At 47.0% G+C, this 12,150-nt stretch overlaps 1 long non-coding RNA gene across 1 annotated transcript in view; it reads left to right on the top strand.

Annotated features, from left to right (window-relative positions):
• The first annotated feature begins 2,615 nt into the window (after window positions 1–2,615).
• Window positions 2,616–12,150, top strand: part of LOC128274086 (uncharacterized) — a 50,844-nt gene continuing 41,309 nt past the window's right edge. Inside the window, exons 1-2 of the long non-coding RNA XR_008269285.1 lie at window positions 2,616–2,708; window positions 3,636–4,057. This is a non-coding gene — a long non-coding RNA (uncharacterized LOC128274086). The remainder of the gene's footprint in view (window positions 2,709–3,635; window positions 4,058–12,150) is intronic.

Here is a 12,150-nt window from a genome sequence, read left to right as displayed (position 1 = left end):
TGAATGGGAAAGATGCTAAACCAAACCAAAACAAAAGAGGCACACTTGAATAGGATATTTTTGGGGGGTTAGTAAACAAAACAGTAGTCCCCGGGGCCGTGCGGAAGACCACTCTCTGTCCGTGCGCAAACGGAGCGAGTCAACGCTTTGGTCGGTGAAATATTTATGAGCGAGCGAAACTGTAACGTAACTTGTAAGACGAATTGTAGAAACGAATCGAAAATAAGAGAGACTTTATTTTTGTAGGTGTAGAGCGTGGCGATAGCGGCAAGTGTAAGTCATTAGGTTTAATATAGCCGGACCGGACCGGCGAAGGGAGCGTGTTTGGTGCAGTGCTCCAAGAATCGAATTTCTTGCATGGTCCGCCACTATGAATGAAGCACCATTTGCCATCAGTTATTATTTGTGCCGCGCATAAAAGAAGTTATTTAGAATTCGGAAATGTCTCAATCACTTTCTGTTTCTTTTTTTTCTAAGTTGTCTCTCTCGTAAGCGAGAGCGTAAATGAGCCACTTGTGAGATTAGTTTAAAGGACTTTAGAAGCAATCGTAGCAATAATAATTGTTAAAAGCCACCTCAGTAATCGCAATAGTCGCTCTTAGTTTGAATTGTTGATTTAAATTTCTCAATCGGGCGTAACCGAAGCTCATTGAACTAATAAGATCTTGCGTTTAGTATTTATTTCTGTTTCTGGTACCGCATTCGCATCTCAATAGTATTTATTATTGTTTGCATCGTATAGTTGTTGGACATTGGACGGAATTACGTTTACGATACAAAAATTGTTTAATATGAACGGCGTTAAGATTAATTCCGCAAAACACGCATTTGACATTCGATTCGGAGCGGCCGTAAATAAGTTCACTTAAAGGCTTTCATTGGATGATTTCGTTAACAAATGTGAACAGTTTTCCCCAATAACAGCGAGCCTAACAAACACATTAGCCAATAATAGGCACTGTCCTGACAACCGCACACGAGAAAAACGGACATTGCACACTGCATCCAACCGGTGGTGGTCAGCCAATGCTTCTTCCATTCGATGGGCAATAAATTTGAATACCCTCTAAACATAATTAATCCAATTAAAAAAATGGTGTAAACAAATGTACGTGTCCCAATCGCGCATCGATGGCAAGATAATCGATAATATCTATGACTAATCCAAATCTTCCTGACCTTATACGAAAAACCCCGAAAAACCCCGTGGCAGACATTTTGTAGTCCTGCGCGAAGCAAACGAGCGCCACCGCACCTAATGGGCATAGAGAAACCTATAAACACCGCAATGCCACCTCCTATACTTTTACCAAAAATGGCCGATGACGAGGGCTACGTGTGTGAGCAGCGAGGCAACGTTAGGATTGATGCCGGGGTACGAAGCGAGCAAATAAAACTAACCGAAATAAATCAAGCGCTGAAGGAAACTGTGGATCAATTTATATCTCCATATCTCTGCGATCGAAGAAGTGGAAGCCCGCAAATAAAGAAAAACTAACTAACAAACATACGAACAAAATCACCAAAGTGGAAAACTGTACTATCAAATAGCAGAACTATCACTGTCGCAAGTCGCAACAAACAATGCAACTGAACCATTCAAGTGCCATCTACTTTTACTGTACTATCATTTCGATTCGTCGAAAACACATTACTTTCAAACCCGTGATAAACCCGTGGTCGGTTGAGAACAGCGAAGGAGAGAAAGAGTGAGGGTCATCAACCAAGATGAGCGCAGACTTTATAGAAAAGAAACGGATACACTTATAATCACTTTGCAATGTCAACTGATAACATTCTATTGCCTTTCATAACGAGTTCTAGCACTTACCTATGATGTAACTGATATTAAGACAAACGTAGAAAACACTAAATACAAGACCTATAGACTCCCAGTGCGATGAGATGCATTTTTCTTCCCGAGCAAAACGTGATCCGCAATGTGATTCCGTTCCCTTAACCCCCCGTTTTTAGCGCATGGTTTTTAATTAATTCGTACAATTCTATTGCGCTGTTTCACGGTATGTTTCATTGGCCACCGGGCACCATTTAGATAGTTCGTTTCTTATGCTCACGTTCCATTTACAACACGTGTGCGTACCCGCGGGCGCGAGTGCATAGTGATAGATGATGAGGCTTGATAGGAATGGCGGCAAGCGTAGCGAGAAGCAAAGAAATAAATGATGTGAATTACACCGAAGGAAAAGACACACTTGCAAATAGTAAATAAGTACATGCGATGACAATACAAGAAGAACCATCCAGGAGCTCCGAAATAATGCTATTTTCCCGTTCGTTTTCCAAATGGAGTCGCCTGGTGGCGCCAAAATCGTTTAAAAGCTCCCGCGAAAATCGTTGAAAAGCTCCCCCGTGAGTGTGCCGAAGCTTCCGGAAAACCGGGCTGAGCAAAACATCGCAACATCGCATTCGATCGATCGGGTGGGGGCCAAGCACTGCGCGCCGGCAGCCCCGACTAGTAAACAAATCGTTCGTATTCGGCCTTCCATGCTGCCGGTCGGCCCGGGGCCGGGCGCGTCGACGCAAAACAAGAAACAAGAAATCTTCGGACGGTCCGCGCTGTTCCGTCGCTGGCGCTGTGTTCAGTCGGCGTTGAACTGTGGTCGTGTTTGGATCGCCGGTGCAGGATCACCCACCGGGTCGCGTATCAGATACACATTGCAGCAGGAGTGGCGCCCCGTAAAGTGAAGGTACTCCGTTCGTGCGAGCGAGTGAAACGGCCATAAACTTGTTAGAAACACCGCGTCGCGGCGAAACGTGATTGTGCATAACGGTTTATTTAGTTTTTGCTTAATTCGATTGAACGGGATCCCCGCGACGCCATATGCTCTCGACTCGACGACGGACGAACGACGCGGGCTGTTTACAACGGGATCGATGCGGCGGAATGGCGACTGTGTTTCGGTCGTTAACGAGGGGGGTGATCAAAAATCGTTTTAATTCAATTCCCGCATCCGTTCCGCTCAGTCCCCGCGACCGTCAAGTGATAAGTGGAATCAACGTGTAACAACTAACAACTCCGCAAGAGTGCGGAAGCTGCCCACCAGCGAGGGGCGACGCAAAAGGATTCGCAGCAAGCGAACGATGCGACGAAGAGACCGGGAAAAGATGGACCCAAAATTTGGCCCAAACATTTTATCGATTGCCTTCCTCCTTTTGACAACCGCCACTGCGAGGTCGGTTGCGGTCTTTCTGTGGTTTTAGCCTACTTGGTGTGCGACGAATTTTTTTCGATTTCCCGTTCTGCTTCGGTGTTTTATTTTGGGCTCTCCTGATCGATTGGCCGGACGATGGGCCGAGGCCGTTTGCTGATTACGTCTGAGACACTCATATTCTTTAGGGTCCTCTCGGCTCGGCTCGGCGGCAACCTTTCCCCCGGCCGGTCATCGATTATTTCCCCGGCCGGACCAGCTGATTTCGGTTGTGGGCACCCGCACCCCAGGGTCAATGCTTGCTGAACTTGCCAGTGTTCGTGATGGCCACGTTCGTGTGTAATGTTATGCTCCAAGACGAGCGAACGTTGGTCCCATCTAGTACTCTTACCTTCTTACCGTTTGTTTTTGTCCGTGACGCAGAGCATGCGATAAAAAAGTGTTCCATTTGTTCGCTCGTTCCAGTTTTTGCATCGCAGCAGCCAGCGAAGTGTGGGGTTGCGCTTCGCCGGAGTGCTTTGGGAGTGCAAATCCGAAAGAAGAAAATCCGTCCAGTGGTGTCGGTCGCTGAGTTGCGTCGCTTGAATGCTAGAAGCAATCGGATGCAACTCCAACGGCGGTGACCGAGTGGTGCGTACTTAGTGCAGCAGCAGTTCGTCGTGAGTGAATGCAAATACGAGCGTCGCTGATACGTGGCACCCTTATCTGCAGCGCGAAGCTGTACACACCGCCGCCGCCGTCGCCACCGCGTTGGTCAAGCTGCATCGCCGGCGGATAATTAGGTGTGTACCGTGCGAAGTGTGTTGACATCACTTGGCGGGAGGAAACGAAATCCCGGGGATAAAACGGACGTTGCGCTTCTGTCATCGGACCGGTAAAGCCAGCAGGTAAGTTTCCGTTTATCTTGAGCAAAACAGTGCCCTGCACAAGCAAAACGATGTGGAGGATGTAGTCTTTACACTTATCACTTAACTCGATTTGTAGCAGCATAGTCATCGATGGCGTAATCACTAAGTAGATATTCAAAAGCTACAGGGTGCGTATTTACGACGGAGGATATTTTAATTTGGGATAACACCGCCGTTTTTCAGACGATTTTGGCAAATGAATAAGATTTATTTACGGTATAGAGTACCGTTTATTGATAATTTACTCAGAATACAATATCGTTCAAATGACCGCCTCCATTAAACACACAAAAAGCAGGCATTTTTCATTATATTAGGTTGGCTAAAAAGAAATCGACGTTTTTTACGATAGATGCCTTTTGTGATCGATATCTCGTGAAGTATCGATCGTACAGTTTCAAGTTTAGGTTCGTTTTAAAGCTGATACTTTACACTTAAATTGCTGCTGTCATTATTTTTTGTTTGTTCCAGTCGTTTGTAAGTTACAGGGTGTTAACAATGGAGGTCAACTAAGAGAAAATTTGATACATTTTACAGTTTTTCATTGAAAATGGCGAAAATGCAAGCTAGGCTGTTGAAATTTTGCATGGTGTTTATGGTGCCAATACTCCAACAGCTCGATGCGATAAATTTTGGTTTGATTGACTTGTTTCAGTTATTTTTGATGTTGAAGATGTACCTCGCCCAGACAGAACCATTATCGAAAAAAAATGTCGATAAAATCACAGAAATAATCAAAGTTTATCGGCACGTTAGTAGTCAAAGCATCGGTCAGGAGCTGAAGATTAACTATCAAATAGTTTTTAGCCATTGGCGCAAAGCTAGATTCACAAAGAAGCTCGATGTTTACTCTATTTACACCGAAAATCATGATGACTCGAATTTTCATCTGCGATGTTTTGGCCAATTGGAACGAAATCGACCCATTTCTTAAACGGATGGGTACTGGGGATGAGAAATGGGTCACTTACGACAATGTTGTGTGAAATCGGTCGGGGTCTAAGCGTGGTGAAGCTGCTTAACCGGTGGCTGAACCAGGAAAAACGGCTAGGAAGGTTCTACTGAGTATATGGTGGGACTTGAAAGGAATCGTTTATTGTGAGCTGCCGCCGTGTGGCTTAACACTAAATTCGGATCTGTAATGTCAACAACTGCACCGTTCGAAGCTAGCCATTGACCAGAAATGACCAGAATCGGCCAACGAAGGAGATGTTGTGTTCCATCAGGACAACGAAATGTTACGCACGTCTTTAGTGACTCACCAGAATGTCCGGGAGCTTGGCTGGGAAGTTTTAATGCATCCATCGTATAGTCCGAACCTTGTACAAAACGATTGACACCTTTTTAACTAATATTTGACAACATTTCGAGCAAAATAGAAGCAGTTTCACAGTTGAACGAATATTTTTAATGTAGAGTGCTACAATTTCAGCCTAATGGTTTCCCAAAAATGTGATCCATGACTAAAACGGCATAGAATAATGTTTCAAAATCTGGTTGATTTGTAAAAATCGACTGACAGGTGGCGGAGTTCTCCAACATTTAAATACCCCTTGTCGTAAATACGCACCCTGTATACTACTTCTACTCCATTTATTGACAGAAAACTCGATTGAAACTCTGTTCAGGAGAAGTTTCGGTTTAGCCCAAACAAATGTAAAGATAATATTGGGAACATTCAGCGTATTCTATTCCAATCATTGTAAAACTAATGCTTTATGGTTTGCTTTTGCCTGCAAAAGAATGGTTGAGTAGTGAACCAATTTCACACACGATTTTTCAGACCATCCTCATTCTTTTCCATTTAAAGTTTGATGACGATAGTCGAAGAAAAAGTTTTCTAATATATTACGCAGAATAGGTACACGAATAAATCTTCTATTTCGCCACACTTCTAAAAGGCTAAAGTTGGCATCCACCGGATTGAAACACTGCAAGACAAAAAGGACAGTTTGACAGAGCTGTTGAAGCACAATGAGAAAAGCATCAACATTCAAAATAGGGCTGCTGCTCGCTTGCACCCCGGTCGAAACCGAAAGCCTCCAGATTGATAAACGAAAGCGAAATATCCTCAACACTTCATCCTCGACTGCTTCCGGTGTGCTTAGACGGAGTGTGCCACCGAGCTTAGGACATAGAAACTGCACCCGCTTGCAGTAACGCACCCAAAATATGTTGCAATAGATGCGAGGCAATATTTTGAACTTTGCCGTGCTTTACGGCTGCCCCTATCTTGGCGCACGTGCGCCCCTTCTTCGCCCGTAGAACGACGGACGGAGCTATCGCGATTTCGCAACCTTTACACAGGAAGTCGACCGCCCGGTGGCGGTGGGTTTCGCGCTTCGCCGGTGTCTTTGTCTTGCTTCAGAAACCAGAAGAAGAAACTCCAACAGCCAAGCGCAAGGTCACGGAATTGAACTTCGTTCACCGGACCGGACCTGGCACGGGCCACGCCGTGAAGCAACATTTATGGTACACAGTCTTCTTCCGCTCCGGCCGAATGTATCGAGCGGCTGCAATATCGATGCAGTGCGCCCTGGGAGTGCGTGAGAAGTGAGCCTCAACCGAGTACGATTATCGTGCGTGCGTCGCGGGTTCAGTGCGCCACGCAGACTACGCGGACACGTCTTCGTCGTCGTTGTCGGCGGCGGCGATTCGTCTTCGCAGCTCGCACCGCCTTGGGCTGAACGGACCGCGACAAGGTCAACCAAAGTGTCGCGTTCGAATGCGGTCGCTGAGTCACTGACCGATGCCGGACAGACGCCATAAAACTGGCGCCACATGGGGTGTTTATAACGCATGTCGCAGTGCAGCACTAAACCACTTTTTGACCATGAATTTAGAGAAATTCTACAGAAATGACCGAAAAGATAAATGGCCACCATAAGAGCCTGTTTCGCAATCTCCAGCCCATGGGCTTTAAATTATTGCTATCGTTAATGCTATTGGCCAAAAACCTTTTACGTAAAAATAGGTATTTTGCAAGAATTTTATTTATTTTATTTTAAATATTATCAAAAAAATTCCTCGAAAATTGTTTACGGATAAACGCTTGGAACCCGCAAATTTTTGACTACATTACGCCCGGTTGGTGTTGGTGCCATGGATGTCAGGTTTTTGCCCCGCTGTCCGGCCCATTCGGTTCCACTAATACTTTAAGCTGCCTATGCCTCCAACGCACTGTAGCATAAACCAGTCTTTCAGGCCCTCAGGCCGGGGCGGGGGGCCCCTGAGTCCGACAGCTGCCGGATTGGTGGGCATAAAACGTCGCTAACCTTGATATGCTACGCCACTACGCAACTGAAGCGTGCGCTTAAGCAAACCAACATTATCACCCCCATCCGGTAATTATCAACGGATTACGTGCGGTGCGGGGTGTACTGTGGGTGGACCGTGGCAGGGACCAACCAACCCCTGGCCGGATGTGGCGTCCTTTCTGCCGTTCTGGCAAACGGGCGACAGCGTTTAGTGGCAGAATACTAAGTGCGCTTCTGTTTCTTTCTCTCTCTCTGTTCTTCCTTTTATCCTTTTCGGCTGCGCATTCGTTGTCGTGTCGTTCGCTACGTCCTATCCCTTTACAATCTGTGGGCCCACTATCTCGCTTCCTGTATAATATGTACGCTAGTAGCGCTCCTTTCATCTCCGCTTTACATCGTCTGTGTTAAGTATGCCACCAGCTCATCTGAGCTCCGCCGAGGCCGAGAATTTCGCTCCACGGTCGACGGGAAGCTGATCCTTTTGGCAAGGCAAAACAAAAAATACACAACACGACAGCAGCCAGTTGAGCGAAACCAACTAGAGAATGTGTTAATTTTACGGACACGGGGTGGGAATGGTGTGGCCCTGGAATCAGTTGAGCTCGTCCGTACCTGAAGTCCGGAAGTGTTTGATCCTCTTGCGGTACCCGTTTGCGTGCGACGTAAAACACCTCCCCCGGTGCGGCTTAGTATTTTTCCATCCTTCACCGGGATCTTATCACCGGGACCGACCCAGGATGCGTCCTTATTCGAGTGTTGTCCGATTTCCGCGGTCATTCAGGCCATGCTGGGCTGTTGTGGGGCACACCTACAACACATTGTGACACTTCGTTTAGTGACCGGGATTTAGTGTCCGGACTTGCTATTCGCACACGCTCCCGGCACATGCCTTATGCGAACCACAGCAGCTGCTTTCGGAAGCCGCTGGCATCGATTATGATAATGACGGCGATGGAAACGTTTTCGGTCGACGACTTAAGACGATTCTCCGGGCCGGGGGTTCTGAAGACGGTTGTGGCCCACGACAGCTGGCACGCAAAACTTTGCTGTTTTCGTAGGTACGGCCAACGTGCACCGAGCTAGAACGCGAAAGTTCTGCGCATACTTTCGGCGCTGGCGGAGGATGATTTAAATAATTGTGTTTGTTGTTATTCCGTGAGCGTGAATTTCGGAGCCGCCATGTTTCCGATCCGCCTCGACAGTCAATCCGAACCCCGTACTTATCAAACTACAATTTATCGCTCTCGACTCAACCACATGACGCCCATCGCCCCCGTGGTTGCTATCTGCATGGTCGTGGCCATCGCTCTCTGCACCGCACCGAACGGATTTATCTATTTTCTAATGTCACCCGCAGCTTTTACAGTCTCTGTCACCCTTCTGACAGTTGGGGTTGTTTCCACCCCCTTTCCGAGCTGTGAGGCGCCGCGGGTCAGCGGGAACCGCCCGCGTCAAGTCAAGGAACTCCGGCCGACCGGTGGTTCTGAGCTCCCCGAGGGAGGTCAGAGCCTTCGAGCTACACCTACACCCGGCTACCTCCCGTCGGACCGCCAAATGCACTGCGAATGTGCAGTCAAGGTGTTCTTTGTGCACAAAGTGCCGCGGACGTTCGTGGCGTAGCGGAAGATCAGAAACTGGTTTTTCTTCATCGTTCCATCGAGGTTGATTTGCCCCCCCCCCCCCCCCCCCCCCACGGGGCCCAGCCGGTCGTCCACCGGTCCACTCTGTGGAGTTCCGCGTCTCGGGGGGCGCAGAGCAGCGAGCGGAGTACCATTTCATCGACTCGCATAAGGAGAGCCTTGAACTTGCGTGAAATGAGATGGCGTTTGGGGCGAGTGCATCTGGATCCTCGAAAGAGAGATGAAAGATTGGTTGGCTCAAATGGGAGCAAGTGATTTAAACACTTCCGCCACACCCGCCGGGCCTCGTCGTCCTTCGACGAGTGACAAAGTAAGGACTCGCATTGCGAAAGGATTGCTCCCAGCGCGGGCGATGCGATTGACAACTGGGGCACAGAGTGGCGGTGGGGCTTAAGGTGAATTAATGGAACAAGTCTCTCGGTAGATAGCGAGTTTTAAGTGCTGCAGCGGGGATTACTGTTACTGTAAGTTGTGAGATTAAAAACACGACCACAGATCACATCAGTCTACGGGAATCGGTAATCAAAACCGCCGAGAGAAGGAGCGAGAACGAAATACGGAGAAGAAACGGGGCCAAAGGATTCTTTTCACGGTGCTGTAAACGTGCGCAAAGTAGCACGGACTGTCGGATGGAACTTAATAGCATAAAATAATAGCATTACAAGAATTCATTTCGGGTTTTACGCCATGGATCAACCTTTTCACCAGCGAGACCTGTACGGCTAATAAAGTACGAGGCAACTAAGAGGCCCCAAGAGATCCCTGGGATTAATTATTTAACCGGTGATTTACATGCTCTTTAGCGGGCACTTTGCAGTGAAAAGGAGCTTCTCCGCGGGAATGTAAAACACACTTCCATACACTAATTTACGACATTCGACCGACTGTTACTGTAATAAGTAAATATTTTTAGTACATAGTTTGCGCTTGGATCTTTCAATTTACGATCGCCACATCCTACACCATGAAACCATGGCCATGAAATAGAGTTCTTTGTGTCTCTCGTGACCATACGAGCCCTAAATCTCGAACCGAAGCGAGAAAAAGAAACAGACTTCTTGCCGCGTTCAATCGAAATCCGCGCAGTCACGAGTCGTGTCCGGCAGTTCCGGTTCGGGACGCGCCAGTTCAAGTTCTTTGCCATCGCGGGACGTCCTTGAGACCGCACGCACGTCGAACGCCCCGGAGCCGCGTCGAACCATCGGAGCCTGAAGAATCGGCTTCTTCAGACACGCTGGGAAAATAAGGAACCACCGCAAGCAGCGCTCTGTTTCTCGCTTTGTGGTTTTGCTGCAACGCCATCACACAATGACCATCACCACAACCAACAATGGTCGTCGATCTTCGTAGCGTCGATCGGTGCCTCGATTTGAAGGTTTCAGCGCTGGTTGGTGCTGAGTAACACATCAAAGCGTCGTAAGAATAGGCGAATCATTGCTGAAGATCTTATTATGTTGTCAGAAGCAGCACTCATTTTGTTTTCTGTACTACTTATTCTAGCCGATTCTAACGATGGGCAAAAACTCGGACAAACACTCGGACAAGAACCTTCGGAACTTCAGGAACCGATAAGCCGTTTGTGGTGTTTTAGTTTTGCAACCAACGTACGAACTGCCGTTTGATCCTTTAATCCTATTATCAACCTAAGCTACTTGTTCTCGTCCTGTTCGGCACCCGCTTCGACTTCCGTTCCGACGGTATATTAGTCACGCAAACGACAGGTTACGACTTCATAATCGTATAATCGATAACGAGAACTTTAATTGGCTGCAGTGCGTAACGCGCTCCCCTCTAGAGCGGAGTCTTGGGCGACAGGGTGTGGGACAGAACGAGTCGCGGCAACCGGGCGGAACGTGATACCATTAAAAGTACGAGCATAAAAACCGACCCATTCGCGTAGAACCCGCGCGTCCCGACACGCGGGCGGCCCCACGATCGATCGCGAACCGGTTGAGGCGGAACCGGGTTGCCGTGCATTTAGTGCGCCCCGTCAACGTGCCGCGTCTCGCGGGACTTCGTGTCACATCGCATCGAGCCATTCACTCGCGTATGGCCCTGTCGACAATCGCTTCGATCTTTGTTCGCTGTAAAATAATACGGCCGGGCCGCTCGGAGACTGGTTCCAATATTTTGCCTGCCCGGGTGCTGTGGCGGCTGATGAGGAAACTCAACACAACACCAGATGGTTTCGTTGAAAGGAAAATTTCTTGCTGACGAGGGAAAACGGGGTGTTTTCTTGGTGCGCCAGTTCTCTTGAGCTGGCGCCGGCTCTGGCTTTGTGCGGCTCTGTCTAGTGAAAAATTCAGTACAAAGAGCTCTTCATGGTAGTGTTTTTTGTGTGTGTGAAAGTTCAACGGATAATGCTCGGATGGATGAATTTCATGGTCGGTTGCACTACTTCTAACGACGTTCATTCGAAACAATCATGCAAACCTTAAAAGAAAATAAATGTTTCTTCGAATGGCTTCGGCTTCGGCAGTTTTTGGGATAAAACAACTAAAAATGCTCTCTTTGTCTGTTAGTACGGACTAAGTTGATATTGGGCTAAATGAATTGAACTCAAATTTTCACATCAAATTATGTTTGTAAGTTTGTTGAAAACTTACAAACAAACTTCGGTATAATTTGTTTTCTCACCAGAACAAGAACTATTCTCGTTCTCAAGTCTTCATTAAAAGTTGTGATTGGTTTAGGGAACACTTTTTTTTCAGCACAATTTATTTTTAGTACACTTCGCTCTATGTTTTTTCGGTTTCAATTTTTCGGCTTTATGAGTTCGATTCTCAGCCTTGACTGAGTCTTTTAATAGCTTAACGCGCCCTGTTCAATACGAGAAGGGATGCTTCATTCAAATACAGGTCCTATGCTAATCAAACCTGATTCTAACGTACTACGTGTACTTGTAGACTGCTCAATAAGCTTTGCATTTCGATAAGAAAAACACAATTTTATTGTTTGAAATACACTTTATTATTCAATATAGTCTTCCTGAACATCAATACACTTGTTCCCACAAGACTCCAATTTATGAATTCCATCCCGGAAATGAGAATCGGGAAGGGCTTCAAAATACCCTTTCTCAGCTGTTATGACGTCATCATTGAAAAATGAAAAACGATTTCCGTGCATGACCGTGTCGATAAGTTTTAGTAATGTTCTAAGATGTACTAAGAAT

This window comes from Anopheles cruzii, chromosome 3 (assembly GCF_943734635.1).
Source record: "Anopheles cruzii chromosome 3, idAnoCruzAS_RS32_06, whole genome shotgun sequence".
In the NCBI taxonomy this organism is placed as follows: Eukaryota; Metazoa; Arthropoda; class Insecta; order Diptera; family Culicidae; genus Anopheles; species Anopheles cruzii.
The sequence above is the reverse complement of the archived record's forward strand: the minus strand, read 5'-3'. Positions and strand labels throughout refer to the sequence as shown.